The sequence below is a fragment of the Anolis sagrei genome, chromosome 5, assembly GCF_037176765.1.
Source record: "Anolis sagrei isolate rAnoSag1 chromosome 5, rAnoSag1.mat, whole genome shotgun sequence".
In the NCBI taxonomy this organism is placed as follows: Eukaryota; Metazoa; Chordata; class Lepidosauria; order Squamata; family Dactyloidae; genus Anolis; species Anolis sagrei.
The window spans coordinates 123,633,898-123,660,046 of NC_090025.1; positions in this window are offsets into that span (position 1 = coordinate 123,633,898).

Genomic DNA, 26,149 nt, shown 5'->3' on the forward strand with positions numbered 1-26,149 from the left:
CCTATGTACCCTACTCAATCTCAGTGTAGGACCTGGGCCCTCATCTGGTTTCTTCTTTATTATTTTTCATATTCTGTTCTCTGGTTGCACTTTGGTTTGATCTATTTCACTCCAGAACCAAATGGGGCCATTCTGTTCCAATTGAAAACCATACAAACTGGTCTGATTAAGGCCAATTCAATTTGTTATTTGAGATTCAGTCCTAGTGTGCCATGAGTAGAACTCCCTGCACAATTTGAAATCTTCCTTTAATGGAGTTCTTGACTTCTAGAACAAAGTGTTACCTTTTAAGAGAATGCACATGGAAATCATTTTCATATCTTTCAAATTAGGATAGTAAGAGATAAAGAAAGTGGGGCCACCATATGATAGGAAAGAAGGAAGGAGGTCAGGATAAATGTCTCATTGCCCCATACATGAATTTCTGGTTAAGTATAATTCATTCACATGGGTATTCTGTGACTCTGATGACAAAACTTGACCTCTTCCTACCGGGCATAACAAAGAATAACTATTTACCACAGTTTTTGGGTGTGCATATCTTTATTGTTAAAACAATGATGAGTAATCTCATTAAGAAAACATCCTTTATGTTCACACAGATGCCGAATTAAGATTTATTTAAAGCAAACTCATGGAATAGTTTTTACAACATGAAAATCCCTTTTTAAACAATTCCTCAATGCCTGAAACTGAAACTTGCCTCTCTGGTGAACTTGCTGTCCGTTGGATGACTTCCCATTTTATGGTTTTCAGACAGGTGGATTCAAACTGCTTGGCACTTTATGCTTTCAATGAGTTCTAACAGATTTTTCCTAAAGTGGTTACAGTTTTATATTACATACAGTGTAGGTTATGTAAGTGAATATCCTAGGACGACACATTTAGATGCTCAATTCCTTGATGAGCACAGCCACTAAATGTGCCATACTAAAGACTAATTTTGGAGGTTAACATTTAATAAACATAACACACACATTTTGAAGGGATCTTTTGAAAATTTGACCCTTATAAATACTGTTCATTTTTGGGATGTATATCCTACCTTATAGTCCTGGTAACACATTTCAGGTGAGTCACAAAGCAATGTACAAATCACAATATTCTGCAGGTGACTGTCTTCATCCTTTCCGTACATATTTATAAAGCAGCTAAATGGTCACTTACCATGGGGAATGTTGAGTTGGATTTATAATTGCATTTACCAGAGAGTTAGAGTAGCAACCAACTTCCACAGTCCGATCCAATCCTATGAAATAACTGCAAAGGAAATGAAAACATAAAAACATCACAGCAGTGAAATAAAATCAGATCCAGACAATATTTTTAATGGATTGAGGGGGGAAAGTGTCTTTACCTGATTTGAAAGGAATGGAAGTAAGTACTGCCAAATTACACTTCCTGGAGAAAGAATCTCAAAGTTCTCAACTTTGCCGTTTCTCTATCTTCCTCCCTCCCTCCCTCCCTCCCTCCCTACCACTTTTATATCTCTATCACTTCCAAAGATTGGGCATCGACAAAAGGACCCTTGCATTGCTTCATCTGAATCAGATCAAATAATATGCAGTATTACCAACATACTGTTGGCATACAGAGTTCACATCTCTTGAGCTCACAAAGAATTTCATGGAGACATGAAATATCAAGAGAAAGAAAATGGAACTTCATGTGATTTATTAGGACAGGAGTGAACCACTGAAAAATTCCTCCCCCCAATTACTCAACCCAGAGCTTGTCTATACTTGTTGCTTAATTCACAGCCAATCCAGAGCAGTAATGATCTTGATTGGCACTGAGGTCAACCACATACTCTGTTCCCAGTCTGTAGCAGTACCATTGTCATTGCAGGATGGGCAGATTCCATCCAGACTGTGATTTCTTTGGTGCCATGGAACACCTTCTTTTTCCTGTTTCACCCCACTGTTAGATGGTCACAGAGGTCTGTGAGAGCCCCTGGCCATCTCTGTGACCAGGAAGAAGGAGAAGGTAACAGCATTGATACAGTCCCAATCTGCCTCCTTTTCCCTATGCTTGCTTTATTTATTTATTTATTTACTTACTTACTTACTATATTTATATATCACCTTTCTCATCCCTGGGGGGGGGGGGGGACTCAAGGTGGTTTACAACATACTAATGGCAAAAATTCAATGACAATATAAGTACACGAAGAAATCATAATAACTCATTACTACATATAACGACAAACTTAAAATCAATTAAAACCATTAAACATAAGGCTTACATAAAATTTAAACATTCAGGCAAAGAATAAAATCATCCTAGTATAAACATTAAAATCCCAAGATCCAGCAATTGTATACCACAGCCATTCCAAATTGACATTGGACATTGGAGATGGTTGGCATTGACACATGTGTACGTCCCATGTGGAAAGTCCCTTGAACAGCAAAGTTCATGATACAAAATGCAGGAGGCCTAAGAAGTTCAGAAGTTTAAATCATGGAGAAATGTTGTCATGAGGAAGGAATTGGGAGGGGGGACTTTGATGCTCTGTTTTTAATAAGCCAGGAATGTGGTCATAACAGTTTTCTGTAGCTAATCTATATGAAAGACTTTCCAAAAAATAGTATTGTTGTTATTTTTAAAAAATCTACCCATACTAATGCTCAGTTTAGAAAGTGGAAAATCTTGTGATTGATTGATCTCTAGAGAACTCACTGATTGCTGGGGTCTGAACTATCAGGCAGCACCACCTTATTAAAATGGGATAGTTGAACACAATGCTGATGTCATAGAGAAAGAATTTCTCCACACATCTTTTCTTTTTACCCTGAACAGGGACGATCTACTCATATCAGCTGAACTTGTTACCTTAGGCTCCTTTGAATGTTTGATGAATCATTGAGGCAGCTGGGGAAGGCAGGGCTACAACCTTTTGTCCTTTTCAGGGATCCCCAAATGACAAATTGATTGCTGAGTACTGCATCTTTCTCTCACTTCTTTCATCTTCCTTGCCTTTATTTTATTGCTCATTCAAAGGAGCCGTAATCCGCTGCTAAGAGTTTGGCAGTCTTGTTTATCATACATGGTTTGGGTGGCACAAAGAGAAGATGGTATTAATCTCTGAGTGTGAACAACCCAATACGTAAGGTTGATGGGATTTCATTAAAACTTCAGTAACAGTTAGCTAAGTTCCTGGATATTATAGTAGAACAAGAACATGGAGAGTGACTTAAAATAATTCCTATTTCTGTGTGTATATTTGAAAAGATAGCATGCTGTCTTACACATAAAGATACTGGGTGTTTTTCTCTCACACTTTTTCATTTTTATCACCTTTGATAAAAGATGGCATAAGACCAAACTAAAATGTCTCCTAAAGTGATACTCTATGTTAGTTTGAAAGAATTGAATTGATTGACTTGACTGCTGGCAATGACCTTTATCACCATGCAGTGGCTTGAGATCTTCATATTTGTAGAATTTCATACTTCATTCTTGTAGGAAACTCAGGGCACTTCCACACATGGCTAAAGCCTGCACTGAAATGGGATAAAGGAAGCTGCTTTGGCACAAGTTCTAGTCCCCATCCCTCAACCCAAACACCAGACTTTCCCTGGTGGGTGGCTACATGCTGTCACAACTGAAATCAGGATAGCATGAAGCCATCCCAAAGCATGCATTTGAGTCCCAAAACTTACCTAAGTGGCCTGCCGGAAGCACAGTCCTCTTTCTACAATCCTCCTGGCACAAGAAAATGACGGGTCAGGAAGGGGAAAATCCCCCCCCCCCTCACCTCATGACGTGCCATTTTCTATGCCAGGACTGTAGTGAAAGACCTGTGCTGGTGGCAGGCCACTTCAGTAAGTTTAGGGGGCCAAAAGAAGTGGGGACTGGAGGGGAGGAGTGGGCACTCTCTTGCACCTTTGGGCTCCAAGAGTCAGTTGTGCTGTTACTTCCCTTGATTTTGACTTCCCTCAATCTGACGTCAACTCAACCAGAGCTTGGTAGTAACTAATGAGAAATAATTATTTATTTATGAATACACCCTTATTGTGTTGAGTCAAAACATCACTTTCCTGGTGAGCAATTTTTCTGTTATCTTTATCGTTGCAAAGGGGATGCCTTCCCAAAATATTAGAAAAATAATTTTGTTTGTTTAAATGTTGCCTTATTCTTGTCCTTGTACTGAATCTTTATAATTATAGAAATAACTAAGAAATGCAGTAGTGCTACAAAATAGTTATTCGCTACACTTTGAACTGAAACTGTGCAGGTACTCAAAAGAAGTTTTTCCTACAAGCAGAGATTGTTTTCAAACAATGTGAATCCAGCCATTATATCTTATTCTCACCATCATTTCCTAACCTACTGTTTTGGTCTGTAATGTTGTCCATTGTCAGGTTACAATCATCTGGATAGTGTTTGCTGTGATTGGAATAGAAGCCAACTTAAAGTTTCCATTGCATGCTTTGTGCATTATTGATCATTCATGTGTGTGGCTGGGATTTTGACAGCAGCTTTTATCTTTTTCAATCTCGAGTCTCACTGCAGGAGGAATCAACAGCAAACACAGAGGCAATATAAGCATATGTCTGGGTATTTTCCTAGCCATTTGATGCAAGTGAAATAGAGCACCATAATATTTATGTGATGTTTCTGGGATGGAAAGAGGTTCTGAAAAAAAATACAACGTTGCCAGTGTTCTAAGGTGATTCAAGGTTTGTTTCTAACACAGCTATTTGTTAAGTGAGCAGCACCTCATAGGCCAATGAATTACAAGGGGAAAAGCAGTAAGCAGCAACATGAAAATACAATCATGTTTATCCACTACAGCAGGGATCGACAATTCCAGAGATCCAAGGGCCATACACATTCCCCACCGAGATCTCAGAGGATTAGTAGCTCCAGGATTTTTATGTGGAATTGACCCTCTGGGAACCATTTCTTTCTATTTTTGGATGCCAATATCTCTTTTTAAGCCAGGAGAGGACTTTTTCTCCCAAAGCTGAAAGTGACTGAAAGTAGTTTCCTGTTTTTGAAACAAGTTCTTGGATATAAAGCAGCTAAAGAGGTTGTGTATGGGAGTGTGTATACACACACACACACCCATGGCTCTTATATAGCATAAAAATAAATTACTTTTAGAAAGTAATTCTTGGTACATTACTTTGTGAGAAAAGCCTTTCTGAATGTAGAAAAACTGAAAAGGTATCAAGGGCAGGCTACAAGTTTCTAGAATGCTGCAAGTGGGGTTTGGAATCCACCTGTGCCCAATGATGTGCATTTTACTCATTACAGAATTGCAAGCTGCCAAAGATATCACAGTTTATCCATGAGAATTTGGAAATAAAACCTGTTGATTACAGCTTCTGGAATTCTCCAACTAGCATCAGCACTAGCCAAGCCAGTCAGGACGTTTTGGCTATTACAGTAGAAAGAGAAAGCAAGCAAGCACGCAAGCAAAGAAAAGAAAACTTATTTATCAGTATGTTAATGTCCTGATTTTCCTAAAGGCTAAAAACATAAAATTCCATTCTATCAATTTCAACTAGATTTGATTATTAGCTTCTGCAGATATGAAATGAACACAGCTAAGCATTGTTTGGAAACACTTTGAATCTTATTACCACCCAGCATACATAAATGGAAGTCTCCATTGTTTTAGCACATGGGTAAGTATTGTGTTGTTGGACTGCAACTCTTAGCATACCTCACCATTGTCACAACTGGATAATACTGCTAGGACATCTTGTTAAACAGCATTCAGAAAGATTTAAGATCAAGTTGACAGGAAATGAACTTGGAATTCTCTGCCATGCCAACCATGGACTTTTCTTGTTGTTAATTGGCTTCTAGTTGACTTTGACCTATGGTGACTCTATGAATGAGAGTCCTTCAAGTCACCCTATCCTTAGCAACTCTGCTCAGGTCTTGCTAGCTAAGGGCTGTGGCTTCCTTGATTGATTCTATCAATCGGTATTAAGTCTTCTTCTTTTCCTACTGCCCTCCACCTTAGCAAGCATCCCCCCCCCCTCAAGTGTGTTATGTCTTCTCATGACAGGCCACAAGTACAATAGCCTGAATTTAATCATATTGGCTTCTAGGAAAATATTTGGCCTGAATTGATGTACTGGCCATTTATTTATCTTTTTAGCAGTTCATGAGTTGATTTGTCCTCTGCCTCTGAGTTGTGGACCATTTTCTAGAGAGGAACACTTATAGAGATGGAGTTGAATAATTGGCTTAACCCTCATGCATTCCTTTAGTCATTTTCACTCTCAAAAGCATTTTCTTTTTTACAATATATGCAGAAGTAAAACTTTCATTGGATGACATTGTGACTTGCACAATTATTACATGTACATGTTTTAACCCAGGCTGTACAATATATTGGGGACAAAGAGTGAAGTGTTCCATGCTTATTGATGTAGATGTGGCAGAGTAGGTCTTATATGCTTTGATTATTAGTAGGTTAATTATATTCTGGGAAAACTATCCACAGGGCAACCAAAATGGGGAAAAAAGATCTGAATGTCAAGCCCTGTGAGGGGCAGCTTAGGGGGCTGGGTATGTTCAACTTGGAGAGGAGAAGGCTGAGAGCAGACATGATAGTCATATTTAAATATTTGAAAGGATGTCACATTGATAAGGTTGCAAGCTTGCATTCTGCTACTCTAGAGACTAGGAAACTGAGCAGTGGATTCAAATTACAGGTGATTCCACCTAAACATTAGGAAGATCTTCCTGATGATAAGATCTGTTCGACAGTTGAACATGCTGCATTGGCGTATGTGGAGTCTCCTTCACTGGAGGTTTCTAAATAGAGGCTGAATGTCTGTCTCTCTGTCAGGAGTGCTTTGCTTGTGTGTACCTGCATGACAGAGAGTTGGATTGGATTACCTTTGTGTTCTCTTCCAACCCCAACCATAGGACATGGCAATTTTGCCCTTCTGACAAGGCTGTAAGATTCTTTCATTAGAGGACCAGACGAAATTCTGTAAATACAAACTCTTCACATTTTGGGTTTTTTATATCCTACAATATTATATTTGGAATCGTCTTATGCTATTACCCAACAATTTATAACCACAATACATGCAAATTTAAATTGAATGTGTTGAATTGAATGTATGAACATGCCCTTTACTACTGAGCTACTGAAGGTTAACAATACTGTGATGGTGGTGAATTCACAGAAATTTCCAACAAAAACCAGTTGCTCGATTAATTATCCTAAATAGGTATGGTGATGCGTACTAATATGTTAACACATTAACATATATGACTTCATCTTGTGAGGATCAAATAATGTAATTTCTTGCCAAAATTTATTCAGTGGAGGCTTGCAATTTCCTTTCCATAAGATTCAGAGAATGTGACTTGCCCAAAGTCACCCTATGGTTTTTCATAATTGAGCAGGGATTAAAACCTTAATCTTCTAGAGTTCTGTTACAACACCATGGTTTTCCACCAATCTTAAGGACAATTAAAATTCAATGAATAGTGTATGCAGAGTAAATGGAGGCATTTGATTTCTACGATGTCTGCTGTGACATGAAAATCAGAGATTGTATAGCCATGGTGGTTGGTTCGGTTGGATTTCACTGCTGCATGCCTGTGGTTTGTGGCATGTTTTAAAACTATTGCCCTGGAGTTTGAACCAGCTGCCTCTGTCATAAAAAGACACATGCTTCTCTCAACCATCTGTGCTTTGTGGGATGATCAAAAGAAATGTCAGCTGCTTACAATTTGGTTTGTAAACTTACCTTAGCATCTTGCTTTTCATGTCATGGTAGAAATGCCTCAAACTTTTTTTTGTCCCAGCAACTGCTCATTTGTGTCACAATGAAAATGCCATGGTGGGGAATGAGGGAGGAGGGAAGTAACACACTGTTTACATAAAGCAGTCCCTTGATAGTCAATGTTACATTCTTGTTTCAATGTGCAACCAAAAGTACTTTATGACAATGAATAAAACTATAGTGACTGGGTCAACATGTCTTCTTATCAAAACAGTATCCATTCAGGCTCACAAACTACAAAGTTGATAATTGTGTTTGCTTAAATATATAAATATATTATGGAACCACAATGTCTACAATGGCAAAGTTGCATTTGGATTCCATTGCTTATGAATTCCTGATCAAGGCACTAAAATCTTGAAAAATAGCCTTTTCCTGTTTCTGATAGAATTTTAGGAACGAATTTAAAACAGCCACCAAAATGAAAAGAATTGTCATATAATGGAATGTGACAAGGCCAGAGCTATTTAAGTTTTCCACGAAAAACAGAAATGCACTAAGAAAAAAAATGAAAATGTAATGATACATAAGAATTAATGTTTACACAAGTATTAGTCATGTTCTGTCAGTTTTTTCCTCCTATTCAGATCTTTGACATCTCAGTCTTTCCATCTTGTTTATGAAGAAATTGATATGTCCTTTAAAAAAATCACAACAAAGTGACATTCTCATGTAGGAACGGTTGAAAAAGTATTTAGCTTATAGTGCAAAATTTACCAAATCCAAATTTTCTATACCTCAAGTAGTTAAACCTCAACTTCAATTCTTCCCTGAAGCAGTACACTAACAAACATACACAAAGTATCTGTTTGGAAAAGGATATAGAAAAATTGATATATTTCAAACAGTACATTTTAAAAATGTTTATTTTGAAATGTGCACAACTTGTTTTTCCCTCATTGGAAATCCCACTGGAAAAAAATATGAACCTTTGAAAAAGTGCACATAAAATCTATACATTGAGTGTAGATTGAAACTCAATGGCCTATGGATCTCTTTTCAACTCCATCATTCTATCAATCAAATAAAAATGCATGAATTCTTTTCTTTTCCTTTTTTTGTATTTATATTTTAAGTCTGTAAGCAGATAGTCTTGTTTGTTAAAGATCTTATGCATAATCTTCAGAGAGTCTTTTCAAATAATGTCTGGAATAGAAATTATATAAATAAATAAATAAATAAATAAATAAATAAATAAATACATTGGAGATCTGCCAGTGAATATATTTTTAACAGCTATATAGTAGGCCTGGGTAACAAAGGAAAAAATTGTTTCTAAAATCGATTTGTATTTGGGGGGTTTTTTTGTTTCAATATTTAAAATAATTACAAAATTTTCCTTTTAAAAAGTTCGATATTTACGAAATTTCGTAAATGTGAAAAAAATTACAAAACATTAACGAATCGATTTCCGAAACAATAACGAATCGATTCGTTAATGGCGGACGCGACCGCGAAATACGCTAAAAAACCTCCAAAAACTTCTGAAGCTTCCCTCTCCCTCTGTTGTTGACTGTTGGTGTGATATTATAATTTTTTTCACTAATTAAACAAAAAACTTGCCCCAGACATGCGGAAATAATAACGAAACAACCTCAGAACAATAACGAAACGAATACAATAACAAAATACGAAGCATTTACAAAACGCGTTTAAAAATTCGTTTTTTAAAAAATTGCTCCAGAATGGTTCGTTATCGTTTTGTAATTGAAAAAATTAACGAATTATTAACGAATTACAAATTAACGAAACGAAACCGCCCAGCCCTACTATATAGTAATATCTATATAAAAGTAGCATGCTTCTTATAGCTTTATTTTGGTGATAAATATCATGTGTCATCTAAGAAAAGTTCATACAGATGTAGCTGACACTAAGTATGGAAATAACATTTTCGATATTCTTCCCCTCATCAAGAAAGGTCCTCTCAAGACATCAAGGAAGGTCACTCTCAAAATGTTTAAGTATCATTATACTGGGATTTTATTTGGTGAAATGTTTGGCCAAGATATTTACATGATAACTATGATGATGGAGATCTGTCACCTTAACTATTATTAATGATGCTCTTCCCCAAATCTAATTTTACATCATGATAGAGCTCCAGATTAAGTGTTTCACAGGTACTGGAGATCAATGCACTGGGAAATGGCATCTACAGTTTTCTCTTGGTTGTGGAATGCTTTGTAAAAATACAACTGGAGAGTCTGCCCCATGATCCTAACACAACCAATTGTCTCAAGGCATCTTGTGACCAGGAGTATATTGGGAAAACTATTTCGCAACACCCAGTATATCTGAAACACTTTTATCAGGGCACCACCATGTTGGAAAAGTGGATTTAGGCAGCCATGTTTTGTAATTCGTGATGGTGAATATGAATTTTTAAAAACATAGCCTTTGTTTTATGAGAATAGTATTGTACAGAAAGCTATGGGTGTTTTTCTGCAAACCATTTTGTGTTCTGTGCAAAAGGACTAAAAATAATGCCTTTATGCATATCAAATTTTCACAGTATTCTCAAATGCAAAAAATTGTTTAAAAGTATAAAGTTTCTTTTAACAGCATGCACACTTTATGACTCCATCATTCTTGCATGTAAGAACAAAATAAAAATATTTACATTTCTAAATAACACCAAACCTATATTTGCTTTGTCCCACTTATATTCTCCTTAGACCTCATACTCACATCTGTGTCCATGAAATTTTAGTAAAGATGATGAAGAATATTGTGAAACTCTAATTAATAACAACAGCAACAGCATAAATATTGAAGTGTTTGAATGAGAAATTCTGTCATAAAGCAATGTCGCCAAAAAAAGTTGTTAGGATGCAATAGCTATCTTCATGTGAGAGCATGCTGCTGAGGCAGAAGGGAGAACTGTCCAAATTTCTACACTTCAGAGAGCAGAAGGAAAATTCTCGCATCAACCAAATTGGGTTTTTAAGAGTAGACAATATGTGATACATGGGAACTTTCAGTGTCTGTTTTTGTTGTTATATGGGGCAGAAAGTTGTATTGGATCACACGTGGGACACTTCACAAGTGTCTAGGACTGTGTGATGTATAGGTGAATAATGCGTACTGGGGTAAGGTGGCCTTCTGCAGCTGGCAGGCAGATCATGATTTTGTCAGTGCTGATTGTTTTTAAGTGCAGGATAAGGTCTTTAGGCACTGCACCCAGTGTGCCGATCACCACTGGGACCAATTTGACTGGCTTGTGCCAGAGTCTTTGCAGTTCAATCTTTAAATCCTCATATTCCAGGTTTTCTGTTCATCCCAGATTATCTGGCAGTGTGGACTCATATAATCCAGTTCAAAGCAGATAACCTGGGATCGGATCTTGAGTTATAAGGACAGTGTAGAAGGGGTCTAGGGGCCCTTCCAGACAGGCCCTATATCCCAAGATATGATCCCAGGTTTTCTGTTTATCCCTGATTATCTGGCAGTGTGGACTCATATAATCCAGTTCAAAGCAGTTAACCTGGGATCGGATCTTGGGTTATAAGGACAGTGTAGAAGGGGTCTAGGGGCCCTTCCAGACAGGCCCTATATCCCAAAATCTGATCCCAGGTTTTCTGTTTATCCCAGATTATCTGGCAGTGTGGACTCATATAATCCAGTTCAAAGCATATAACCTGGGATGGGATCTTGGGTTATAAGGACAGTGTAGAAGGGGTCTAGGGGCCCTTCCAGACAGGCCCTATATCCCAAGATCTGATCCCAGGTTTTCTGTTTATCCCTGATTATCTGGCAGTGTGGACTCATATAATCCAGTTCAAAGCAGATAACCTGGGATCTTGGGTTATAAGGACAGTGTAGAAGGGGTCTATGGGCCCTTCCAGACAGGCCCTATATCCCAAGATCTGATCCCAGGTTTTCTGTTTACCCCTGATTATCTGGCAGTGTGGACTCATATAATCCAGTTCAAAGCAGATAACCTGGGATCGGATCTTGGGTTATAAGGACAGTGTAGAAGGGGTCTATGGGCCCTTCCAGACAGGCCCTATATCCCAAGATCTGATCCCAGGTTTTCTGTTCATCCTAGATTATCTGGCAGTGTGGGCTCATATAATCCAGTTCAAAGCAGATAACCTGGGATGGGATCTTGGGTTATAAGGACAGTGTAGAAGGGGTCTAGGGGCCCTTCCAGAAAGGCCCTATATCCCAAGATCTGATCGCAGGCTTTCTGTTTATCCCAGATTATCTGGCAGTGTGGACTCATATAATCCAGTTCAAAGCATATAACCTGGGATGGGATCTTGGGTTATAAGGACAGTGTAGAAGGGGTCTAGGGGACCTTCCAGACAGGCCCTATATCCCAAGATCTGATCCCAGGTTTTCTGTTCATCCCAGATTATCTGGCAGTGTGGACTCATATAATCCAGTTCAAAGCAGTTAACCTGGGATCGGATCTTGGGTTATAAGGACAGTGTAGAAGGGGTCTAGGGGCCCTTCCAGACAGGCCCTATATCCCAAAATCTGATCCCAGGTTTTCTGTTCATCCCAGATTATCTGGCAGTGTGGACTCATATAATCCAGTTCAAAGCAGATAACCTGGGATCTTGGGTTATAAGGACAGTGTAGAAGGGGTCTAGGGGACCTTCCAGACAGGCCCTATATCCCAAGATCTGATCCCAGGTTTTCTGTTTACCCCTGATTATCTGGCAGTGTGGACTCATATAATCCAGTTCAAAGCATATAACCTGGGATCGGATCTTGGGTTATAAGGACAGTGTAGAAGGGATCTAGCGGCCCTTCCAGACAGGCCCTATATCCCAAGATCTGATCCCAGGCTTTCTGTTGCAATGGTCCAGGCTGGCATGGCACTTTTGAAGGACAAGAGTTCGCTTTCTTAAAAAGGAGGTGTCTATTCTCCTGGGGCTTCGTTCTCCAAAACAAATCTGATTTACAGACCCAACAAGCATGGGTTTGAGTTCTCTGTTATTAGCAAGACCCTAGTCTGAAAAATCTTTTGAAGAGACAGCATGACCAATAAACCTTTGTGTACTACTTGTAGACCAAAAATAACAACAAAAACTTAAAATTGTTGCTAAGTTTAATAAAATATTTGCATTCTAAAAAAAGTTAATTTGTGCTAATTCTAGGTAATGTAACTATATGAACATAATGTTGTAAGTAAATTTCTGGTTTATAAGGTAACTCTTTTATTCACCTCTACCTTCTACGTTTTATTTTTCAGTGATTGGTTGAGGGGGGGGAGGGGCACCAAAATAATGTTTGCTTACCTTTGAAAATTACCTAGGGCCGCCTCTGCCTATATCCTTACATACACAATCCAGACTCCAGAAATGAAGAGAAACAAGCTAATGTAGAACATAGTCACAACACCACAGAACCCCCAATATGCACAACATAAATATTCAACACCCACAATGCTGCGGTAGAACCTAAATATGTGTCAAGGAACAATTCTCCAAAAGTGTCATTCATGGGACATTTAATGACATGTATTATTCACACAGCTACCAATGGATCTCAGCAGCTACCAATGGACTGTTTGTTGTTTGTTGTTTGGTATCAAAAATTCCAAATACTTATCTGAGATCCTGCATCACAGGTTGTGATGCACAACTTTACAACAACAAAGCTACTTCACTAATATGATGCACAGCCATGTTAAAAATGTGATTATGCACAATGAGGCACCACACAAGGTCACCCATTGTGCAAACAAGTTTCCTGCCATACAATGGGACGTATACAGTAAGGGCATTTTCTGACTGGGTAAAGAGCACTTATAACTTTCCCTCTAAATCAGTGGTTCTCAACCTGGGGTTCCCAGATGTTTTTGGCCTACAACTCCCAGAATTCCCAGCCAGTTTACCAGTTGTTAGGGTTTCTGGGAACTGAAGGCCAAAAACATCTGGTGACCCCAGGTTGAGAACCACTGCTCTAAATGCACAGTGGCTTTTTTGAGGGGGGGGGGGGGTAACCCCATGTGTTGCCTTTGCACAAAGGCAACCTCTTCTGGAAAATGTTGTAGTGTTGTGCATTGTGAACATTGTGCGATGTCTATGCTGTTTCTCTAATAGCACAATGGTCCCAATGATGCAGCCAGGACAACATTTGTCTCCCACAATGATGACTGTTGCACAACATCATAATTCTAAAGAGCAGATTGGTAAATTGGTTTATGACATCGTAAATTCCCAGCACGAAGCCAGCTTCTGTTTGTAGCTCTTAAAGTTGAAAAAGCTTCTGTCAAGCTCTTCAGACTGAATCACACTCTTAAGTATGGAAAGAGGGCATTACAGAAGAGAAATATTGCACAATCTGTATTTTCAGTAATGTATCATTTACTTCACCCTTGGCATGTGTGTATATTACTTTGGTAGGCATATGTGAAGTCCTGAAAGTATTGTGCTGTGAGCCACATACTACAAATTACTACAGGTGAACATGGCTCACATGTTCTCTAAACACACTGAATAAGACCTTCTTTCCTAGCATAACTATATCAGCAAGAACAAGTGGCTGTGAAGGTGGTAGTAGCACAACACAGACAATGGGTCTGAAACGACAGGAGGAACAGCAGCAAAAGGTGCACATAATAGTCCATACAGATTGATCTCCTAACAGAGAGGCTTTCCTTGCCATTACCTACCACCACAATATTTATGCCAATATATATGAGATGTCCATCAGCATAAGTTATGTCCAAATATGGTTCTGGCCCTACTTACCTCTCCGAACGCATCTCCTCCTATGAACCGACTAGGACATTAAGATTGTCTGGGGAGGCCCTGCTCTCAGTCCCGCCCGCATCGCAGGCACGGTTGGCGGTGGTGGCCCCTCGGCTGTGGAACGCCCTACCTGTGGACATCAGACAGGCCCTTTCACTGCTGGCATTCCGGAGGAAGGTCAAGACTTGGCTTTACGAACAAACATTTGGCTAAATAGTGCAATGAAATACAGTAAGATGGTACAACTGAACATAGGAATTGGTATAAGGATTATGATTACGGATTCTGATTCTGATTTGTTTGCTGAGGCACACGTTTATGATAATGATTGTTTTTGACTTGATATGTTTTGTATAATGTGCTTTTAATTGCCTTTTTGATGTTGTTGTGTTAATCTTTACTATGTAAACCGCCTTGAGTCGCAATTTCGGCTGAGAAAGGCGGTATAGAAGTAAAGCAAATAAATAAATAAATAAATAAAATCATATACAGGATTTACCCTAAGTTACACATACATATCTTACTAGCAGGATTCCAATCCAAAATTTTAAAAGGGGAGAATCTACTCTGAGTTCTGTTCAAATGTGAAAGCAGCTAGCCAAGGTGCTGAACTCCATTGGATTAAGTTCAAAATGTTGGATAGCTCCTTTAAAGTTTGAAGTAACACCTAGAGTGGATACATAGCCCATTGACAAGGAGCTGGAGAATTCAGTACCAATGAGCATGAAGTAAGGTGAAAAGAGAAGATCAAACCAGGAATTCCCACAATGTCACTGTAAAAAAACCCCCATACAAATGCAGCTTCTAGTGTAGATCAATATTCATATTGGAAGTGATAGTATATGCTTAATAAAAAAGTCTGTTATCTGAATCATTGTAGCAGTGAGGGCAAAAACAGTAAGAAAGGCTCCTGCTCTGCACAACATCATTATTTGTGTGATAGCCTTGAGGACAATTGTGCAGGCCTGTATGGTATCCTTAAAGGCAGCTGTATTACTGCAGGAGATAATGGATTTTAGAAAAATATTTTAGAAGTATAGCGATGTGAGTAATGCATTATCCTACCAACTGATCAAACTGCATTTCTTTTTCTTTCCTTTTAATTGTATTTTTTCCACTTCTTTGACTATACAACTATCTTCTTCTTGCAAACCCTTATGCCTACTAGTGTCAATGTTCACAAACACATCCTTTTCTTGGACCTGAGCCATTGTCTACTCATAAGAGTTAAGTATTAGGGCAAACAACGTGAGCACTCAGTGTACAGTGGCATATTGATTTGTTCTTTCACTGTAGTTCGTTTTATTAATATAAGTTTGTAACCTGCCCTGGTTCATCCAAGGACACTTTGCATGTTATACATCACCCTGAAACATCATTGTGCAAATGTGGTTAGAATTAGAGAAAGAAAAGAAAAGACCTTCTTACACCAAATTAGTGTACAGACTAGAATAACCTTTCTGTATTTCAGCTGGGCTTCCCCCAAGAATTCAGCAGTCGCGGTGTCTACTCAGAAATGCATCATGTTCCAAACTCCTTCAATTTTCCTACACTCCAGCCAAGTTGGACTTGTGCGCCTTAAGTACAGCAGAGGCTTTCTATCTCTTTAATTTCTCTTCCATGAACATATTCCAAAATCAGCATGATGACTTCAGTGCTTTATTTATCCCCTCCTCTAAAAGCATAGGTACTGTTTCAACAGCAAGAGATATATGTAGTGACAACAAGATCATTGAACATGAATGTTAATGCTTGCTATGTTAAAGTAACGTATTGTTGTCATTGGACTGCTAAATGTGATTTTTTTAAATCTGTGGATAATGCATAAATTCTGTATAAATTCATACACTTGAAAGCAACAGTATATGTGTATGTCAGTTAATAAAGGATGTGTTTTGGTCTTTACTTCTTTAACTGAAACCTTAGTAGCAAAGATAGAAATAACATGGAAAGAATGAGGATAGGTTTTTACACCATGAACAAAAAGAGCAGTTCAAAAAATTTCAGCAAGCTGTTCATTTAAACTAACATACATATGTGAAATGAACTAACCAAGTCAAGTAAATATTGTGTAAGTGTAAAAGAAACATTTTAAATTTTGAGAAGCTTTTATCAAAATGCATTCCAGGATGATACTTTTTTATTTCGATGACCTCTACTTTTCTTATGATTTCTATTTTTGTGGTGAAACTTATAAGTCTTTGCTTTTTCAACATACTAAGCTAGCTGATGAAGCAGGCTAATTCGTTGTTTCTATTTCTTTCTGTTTTGCTCTTCACACATGCTCAGTAAGAGATGCTGGAGGCTGCTGTTTATCTTGCCTAGTGTATGTAAACACACACAGCTAAAGTAAAACAACCATAGAGTAGAATATCATTCTTTTTCAGGACACACTTTTACTGCAGACAGGGTTTTTTACAGCTATCCTTCACCATCCTCCCAATGAAAAAGCTTTAAAACAACTTTCAGTTAGACAGAAAACCAAATAAGATGAGATAGCAGTATGTGTGAAAAAGATCTTGGGGTTCTTATGGACAACAAGTTAAATGTGAGCCAGCAATGTAATGCAGCCACTAAAAAAACCAATGGGATTTGGACTGCATTAATAGGAGTCTAGTGTCTAGATCCAGGGAAGTCATGCCACCCCTCTATTCTGCCTTGGTCAGACCACACCTGGGATACTGTGTCCAGTTCTGGGCACCATAATTTAAGGGAGATATTGACAAGCTGGAATGTGTCCGGATGAGGAAGACCAAAATGATCAAGGGTCTGGAGAACAAACCCTATGAGGAGCAGCTTAAAGAGCTGGGTATATTTAGCCCGCAGAAGAGAAGGCTGAGAGGAGACATGATAGCCATGTATAAATATGTGAGGGGAAGTCATAGCGAGGAGGGAGCAGGCTTATTTTTTTGCTGCCTCGAAGACTAGGACATGGAGCAATGGGTTCAAACTACAGGAAAGGAGACTCCACCTGAACATTAAGAAGAACTTCCTGACTGTGTGGAACTCTCTGCCAAGAGTGTGGCCGAGGCTCCCTCTTTGGAGGCTTTTAAAGAGAGGCTGGATCTGTCTGTCAGGGGTGCTTTGAATGTGATTTTCCTGCTTCTTGGCAGGGGATTAGACTCGATGGCCCATGCGGTCTCTTTCAACTCTATGACTCTATGAGAATTGCAGAAATGTTGCCAGCTAAGGTATGTAACTGCTTTAATGAAGAAGATAAATGGTTTTGCAAAGCACCCCTGGAAGTTTTTTCTCTCTCAACAGATTCTGTTATTCTAACAGAATAAACGCTATCATATAGGCATTGAATCTTGCCCTGTAAACTGCCTTGAGTTGCCTGTGGGCTGAAAAAGGCAGTATACAAATAACATAAATAAATAAATAAATAAATAAATAAATAAATCTGCCAGAGAGGCAGTGACTGGTAATGAAATGTTGGAACACAGAACTGGAGGGTAGTCAGTCCCTTAAGCCAGTGCTTCTTTACTTTTGTCTCTTCAGATGTTCTGGGCTTTAAACACTGGCCACAGTCGTTGCAGCTTGGAGAAGATGAACTCCCAAGCATTAAATGAGCCAAAGATGGAGTACTGGTTGAGTATCCTTTATCCATAATGCTTGGGAGCAGAGATGCTTTGGAGTTTGGATTTTTTAAATTTTCAAATACCTGTATTTTCATATACAAACATAATGAGATATCTTGAAGATCAGATCCTAAATACAAAATTAATTTAAGTTTCATAAATGCCTTATATACACATAGTGTGAAGACAATTTAATACAATGGCTCATTGTGTTGTACCTACAAAATCCTGGTTCAATTACAGTACAGCTGGTCAGCTTCTGAGTGTAGAAATCAGAAGGTTGGCTCTCTACTACCCCAAGCAGGATAATGTCTTGGTCTGGTCTCAAGGTTACTACAGGTCACATCATGTTCCTTTTTTCCTTCCATCAGATTAACACAGATATCCCTCTGGAACCTTTTTTTTTTTTTTTGACACCATCTGGATGATTGAGTGGATTTTCAGCTTTTTCTATATTTATGATGACTGTTGGCCATTCTCTGCAATCATAATCCCCTTTCCTGTTGAACTTTTAAAATATGTGTCTGATTTGGCTATTTAGCCTGGGTTTTTTATGTTCCTAAGCCCTTTCAAGAGCATTTCACAAGCAGTTTAGTGTTAACACCAGCTTAGGTTCTCCTCCAGCAAGAAACTAATTTCTACCTACAGATGTCTCAGGTGAAAAATAAATGTTTCTGTAACCTACAAGCATATCCGAGCACCAGTTTCAGCACAGTTCCTTAGGAATGCAATTTGGCATGCAATTAAACTGTTAAAATGGCATTTTTCAAGAACAAAGGCTTACTACTTTGGGGGACTATGGGCAGGGCTACAGTTTAAGGAAGTTACAGAGGTGCTTCCCTTCTTGGGTTGTAAGATGAAATAAGGATGTCTATACCATTAATGGTTATGTAGAAAAGAGAATTCCAGGAGGTGCCGTTTGTAACAGAAGTGACACCTGCCCAAAATTCCTCTTCTACACAAACACTGAAGGGACAGGAGTCCTATCTTATATTTTACCTGACATTCCTACGAGTGCTTCCCTCCATGGTTCAGATGAGTGGCTCTCAATTTTTTTAAGCCACAGAGCCCTTTTTGAAACAAAAGTTTCTCATGGAGCCTCAAGAAATATTATTATATTATATTTTAATGTATATAAGGACCTCCCGGTAGTGCAGTGGGTTAAACCGCTGAGCTGCTAAACTTGTTGATTGAAAGGTTGCAGGTTTGAATCCAGGGAGCGGCATGAGCTTCCGCTGTCAGCCCCAGCTTCTGTCAACCTAGCAATTAAATAACATGCAAATGTGAGTAGATCAATAGGTACTGCTCCGGAGAGAAGGTAACAGTGCTCTTTGCAGTCATGCCGGCCACATGACCTTGGAGGTGTCTCTAGCCAATGCCAGCTCTTCAGCTTAGAAATGGAGATGAGCACCAACCCCTAGAGTCGGATTTCATAATATTTCAGTGGAAGATCCCCGGGACCATCAAGTCTAACCCCCTCCTGCCTTACAGGAAAAGCACAATCAAAGCATTCCCAACAAATAGTCATTCAGCTTTTGTAATAATAATAATAATAATAATAATAATAATAATAATAATAAATAGGAGCAACTCCAGGGGCCATCCAGTGCAACTCCATTCTATTAAGTGAACTACAAGCGCTGATGTTCATATGTGCATTGTATCTTACATTGTATCATACCCAAGCATTCTCCAGAACCATAGAAGCTGCAAAATGCCTTCAGACATATGATACTGGCAGTATATTTTAAACTTAACACCTGCCTCCTAATTTTCTAAAACTGTCAATATTAACTTTACAGATTTTCACACTGGAGTTGTATTCTGCCTCAGGTGGAGTTAGCAGTTTACATGAGTTTCAGGCCTTTGGAAATCATTTTTCAATAATGTTTCATTATGCAACTTTATATCAACACCTTGATTTTAGTTACTTGTTACATTATTCATTATTTTTAATTAGCTTTTTGTTATCTGGGGGAAAAGCACCTTAGCACTGGTAAGTTGTTGTGTGCCTTCAAGACATTTCAAATTTCTGATGAACCTAAGGTGAACCTATCATGGGGGTTTCTTGGCAAGAAAGGGTTTGCTTTTTGTCTTCCTTTGAGACTTAGAGAGTATGATTTGCTCAAGACCACCCAAGAGATTTGACCATTGGTTTCCAGAGTTGTAGTCCAGTGCTCAAATCACTATATCATTTGGCTCAGAACTGATAAGAGAATGACAAAAAATTAAAAAAATTATGCTCAAATGCCACACAGAACTGTGTTCTGGAATGCTGATGAGACTGCTGGGTGCATGGAGATACCTAGCATCCCCATTAGGGTTGTATCATTCCACCATCCATAGGGCGCTGTTCTTATGATAACCCTATAATGAACCTATTATGGCAATTTCTGAGACGAAGACTGTGTGACTTGCTCAAGGTCACCTAATGAATTTTCATAGCCAAGAGGATATTTAAACATTGTTCTTCAGAGTCTCAGGGTACCTGAGGTTGATTTGGTGTGGAGTATTTCAGATCAACTCCCTGGAATCCACACAGGCAGCCTCTGACCAACTGCTGTGACAGGATGGTGTCCACATAGTCAACTATTGTGCCACCTCATAGGTGAAAGGGAGTCCACACTATCCATTGGCCTGAATTCAGTTCAGTGGTGCTAGATAGCCATCCATATCATTCCATCCTATTAATATTGTAATTATGACCACTGAGCGCAAAATTGCTCCTGGTAATCACTTGCCAAAGTCCCAACGTGACTCAGAGGGACCACCCTGCCTTTCCCCTTCCCCTGTCTAGTTAGCTGCTTTGAGTTTATTTTTAGAAATAAATAAATAAATAAAGTTGCCTTGGCAGGTATCAGCACTGGTGACAAGCAATGACTAGGAGCAATTGCATATTCTGTGGTCACCAATATAACAAGGAACCTAAACAAACCTAAATGGTTAAGGCCCAGCCTACTTGAGGGACCACATTTCCTTCTATCAGCCCACACAAGCTCTGAGATAATGAAGAAAGGAACTTCTCTCAGTCCTGCCACCATCACAAGCACAGTTGGTGGGAACGAGAGAGAGAGGGCCTTCTGGCGATGACCCCATGGCTCTGGAACTCTCTTTCCAAAGAGGTGTGATTGGCCTCCTCTCTACTGGGCTTTCTTGCACAGGTTAAAACCTTCATATGGAAGCACGCCTTTCCTGATAACCCATAATAGGCTGTGATGGGTAAGGCATTTTTTCAGTGAAGGCTATCTCAGACCTGACAATGGATACATGCCCTAAAAAAAAGCTTTGAGTTTTTAAATATAATTTCTTATGGATGACCTCAGTGGTCCAAGGCCCTGGGAATTTTAGTGGAATATGTTGTATTTATTAACTTTGTTTTCTATGGCTTATGTAACTGTATTATCTATTTATCAGTTTTGTTTTATTTTGTTTGCTGCTTTGAAGTCCCACCCATGGCAGAAAAGCAGAATAAAAGTACCAGAAAAGTGACATCTTCTGTCCTTGGGCCAATGGAGCCCATGGAAAGTAGGATGGCCAGGTAAATATTAGTGACAACCAAAGTGTGGGGAAGCTTCGGAGCTTTAGGGAAACTGTCAAATATATGGAGTAATGTTTGATAGTTAGTATAGCATGCAGGGCAAATCAGTTCCATGCATCATGCAATGCTGTGGTGTGCATTCACCACAGCCTGCTTAATTTGGCCCTTACTCCAGCACTCAGTCCACTACACAATGCTGGCTCTATTAGTCCCTGACATATTTGGGGTTTAAGCCAATCTTTGTTGATGGGTGCTGTATGGGTGTTTTTATATGTATATGCACACTTGCTTTCTGTTGCAGTAGGGATATCTCATAACAACATATTGTTGCTTGGAAAAAAATTGCCCCAGTTATTTTGAAGATGGAAGGGGACAGCAGATCAGAGCAACACCTCTGCTAAATTCTGGTGCTTTATTCCCATAAGCTTCCTCTTTATTAAAAAGAAGAAGAAGCAAAAATCAATAGGAACACTACTGGACACATCTTGGCCCTCTAGAGCTATCTGGATTACAGACAGCTCTCAAGCTGAAAGATGACCTGAAGGTTTTTAAACTGATGCCTAACACTCTCATATTCTGGTATTATATGTTTAATCAAGCTTGAAAACCCTACTGTTGTGACTATGACTCCCAGAGTCCACAGCCAGATTAATAATAAAGTAGCAAGCTTTGTATTTTTAAGGCAGACATCTGACTTACTAACATATAGGCTGTTAATATATGATTTCAACATAGTCTCAGTGTTCAAAATTCAGGGCAATCATGCTCTGTTGCTTTTGCAGTTAGGAGCCCTGTCTTCACCTGATGTAAGAAGGAGGGAAAGTAATTTGTGTGTGGGAACTTTTAGATCAGTTCTGATCACACGAGGGAAAAATAAACAGTAGGATCTGGGAAACAATTCTCAAAGTATTCCCATCTCCTCGTCAGGCCCTGAGGAAATAAGGGGAAAAACACAACTTTCTGCAATAATTGTGCCCTGCCTTGGCTCTAGACAAATTGGCACACGAAGGAGCACTTTTGATGTGCAAACTTCTTTGCTCCTTAATTACCGATTAATAGCCCTCAATTTGTGACTAAGGGCAAGTTGGACTAGGGATGGGACAGCTTCCGTTCATGTCTTTCCCTCTCATACCCTTTCTCTCTGGAAAGCACAGGCATGTTTTAATACACATGACTCATATAACATGTTCACGCTTGTGTAGTAATGTTTCTCTCTCTCTCAGAATCCACATGGCATGCTTTCAATATAATGTCAATTTAAATTTTCAAAGGCGCCAAAGAGCCATGGCTAGATCAGAGTGCTATAAAACTAAATTAATTCCATCTCCCCAGTCTGTTCCTAAATACCTTGGAGGTGCCAGACACTATTTGATCTTGGAAGCAAAAGAGAATCAGGCCCAGTTAGTACTTGGATGGAAGACTACCAAAGAATGTCAGGTGCTGAAGGCTATATTTCAGAGGAAGGGATTGACAAAAGCACTTCAAAGTATTCCTTCCCTAAGATAACCCTATAAATTCCATGGGGTCACTACAAGTCTGCAGGCAACTTGAAGGCACATGCATACACAGAGCTACCACATTCAGTTTTCATAATGCCCAACCAGCTATGTTGGTTGGGTGATGGGAGTTGCAATCCAACTCATTGGGGGAAACAAAGTAAAAAATGCAACCATCCATAACTTCAAATATTCAACCACACACACACACACAGAGAGAGAGACAAAACAATACCAAACATTGCTTTTGCTATAGGGGATTCTACCATAAGGGATATTTTTCTATACCATTGAATGAAACATGAGCACACATGGATTTTAGTACCATTGAGCAGGTGCGTGGGTTACCGGAACCAAACCCCAGCTGATACAAGGACCCAGCAGATTAAAATCAGAGCAAAACTGAAAGACAGCATCTCAAGATAAGGAAAATGTTCACATGATGAAAATGTTTTCATTGTATTATTTAACTTAGTTTTTCAGCTGAGACTACTTTTTTTAGTTTCACACACTACTTCCTTCTCCAAAAATCTAAGAACTGGGATATTCACAATTTTTACTGGTATGTCACACTGGGCAGCAGCATGAGAAGAAAAGGGGTCCTATAAACTAGAAATAATGATGGTGCCCAATTTCCATTCTTTTTAATCACCATCTGATAAATTTTATCTCCTCTTAATGTGGAGATTGTGTTTTACTGTCATGCTTAATCACTCTGAGTTTTTTTTTAAAAAAAACACTTAATTTTCAAAGGAGACTTTTAGAAATTCATTACAAGTGCAGGAAAGTAGTAAACGGGTAAAACATCACATAGAGAAAGTTGTGATGGGTCACCACACAATTGGCAGCTGACTCAACATGAATCAGCACATCCAGGTTACTCTTTCACATAGCTGGGTGAAAGGGAACATGAAATCTGATCATGTCTGGCAGGTCAGCAAAGTTGTCAGGTCCTGCCCAGAACCCTGTGTAAATTACACGAGATGACTATTCTTTGAAGACAGGACAGCAGGGCAAAGGATTAAGGTCTGCTCAGGTATATTGGCGTGGAGTCATAAGGAGGTTTCACTTGGCAGTGAGTTTTCTGGGAAAAATGCAGTTTTCAATTGTACCATTCATACATAGATACCACAATTGGTTTGTCATGATTTACAGAGTAGGAGAAACACTTGAAGCATTGCACCATTTTTCTCCTCTTGCTCATAGGCCTCCACTTGTCAGTCTGGAATGCTCTGCAGTTCCTGCCATCTTTTAATTTATACCTGTCAGCTCAGTTTCTTGGCATGTTTTCATACACTCAGGGTGGGCCCCACCTTACTAGAGGAGAACACTGGGGGAGGGAAACCCTACAAGCAGGGCCTTGATCCAAAAAACCCACAGGGGAAGTCAGTGGAGTATATATCTTCTTTCTATATTAGAGTTTATCTCAAATAATATAAGTTCCTGAAGCTAAAAACAAGTCCATGTTCAGGAATTAGGTAAGATACTTGACAGCAGAGGACAGGAAGCAGAGGAGGGAATAGGGTGGTAACTTCTGCTAATATATGTGTATAGATGCAAGTTTAAACATGATTATCCTGCATTGAAGGGGGAAAAATGCAACATACTTTTTCATAATGGGAAAAACTGTGACTTGAATACTTATTCCATATGCTGTACAATTGCTAATCATGTATTGGAAACTTCAAAGTCCATGCTCTTCCTTCTTGAATTTGGGCTGGATCTCCAATATAGGTTGGAAATCTGTGACCCTGTTGAGAAGTTCTTGTACTAGAGAAGCCCATCAACCCTGCATGACTGGTCAGTGATCAGGGATGATGGAATACAGAGTTCAACAACATTTGTTTAGTTTTTAACATAGTTTTTATTCAAACATACAGCAACAAATATACAGACTTACAAAGCAAGAAAAGTCAAAAGGCAAAATTAAAAATTCAAGAAGCAAAGCAAAAACAATTAGCATAAAAAACCAGAAACAAGAACAATGTTTCATTTTATATCACACTAAACTACTGCTGCTTGCACACTTCTGTTTACAACCTAAACATTCTAAGCAGGTATCTACTAAAACCAATCTACAAGCTTCACACACATTGACTGCTGTTTTCAACTTCCTAATTAGGTGGCGCAATGGGTTAAACCCTTCCGGTGGCACAATGGGTTAAACGCTTGTGCCGGCAAGACAGAAGACCGACAGGTCAAAGGTTCAAATCCGGGGAGAGCACGAATGAGTTCCCTCTGTCAGCATCAGTTCCACATGCGGGGATATGAGAGAAGCCTCCCACAAAGATGGTAAAACATCAAAACATCTGGGCATCCCCTGGGCAACGTTCTTGAAAACGACCAATTCTCTCATACCAGAAACAACTTGCAGCTTCTCAAATCACTCCTGACACACACACACACAAAACCTTCCTAGTTATTACTCCTTTTAGTATTACTCCCTTATACTTTTAATATCACACTTTTAAATTTTAAAAACCCGATTACTGAAGATTGTCCCCATCTTTGCTATAAAAAGCAATAAACGGGTCTCAGTCTTTTTAAAATTTAGTCAAGGATTTATCCTGGGTCAGCATTGTCAATTTGTCCATCTCGGCTAATTCACATCTTCATTAGCCATTCTTTGTGTATCAGAATATATCTCTGGGCATACATGATTCTTTCTGCAGAGATCATGTATAATATTAATCTTCCATGCTCTCATCTACAAGAAGCACTCCCTGAATATCAAGCAAAAGGTGGGTGCTAGAAACAATATCTTATGAAAGCTGACTGGCACAACCTGGGGATCACAACCAGATACAGTGAAGACATCTGCCCTTGCGCTATGCTACTCTGCTGCTGAGTACGCATGTCCAGTGTGGAACACATCTCACCACACTAAAACAATAGATGTGGCTCTTAATGAGACACGCCACATTATCACAGGGTGTCTGCGCCCTACACCACTGTAGAAATTACACTGTCTAGCCGGTATTGCACCACCTGACATCCGCCGGGAAGTAGCAGCCAATAGTGAAAGGATCAAGGCAGTGACATCTCCAGCTCATCC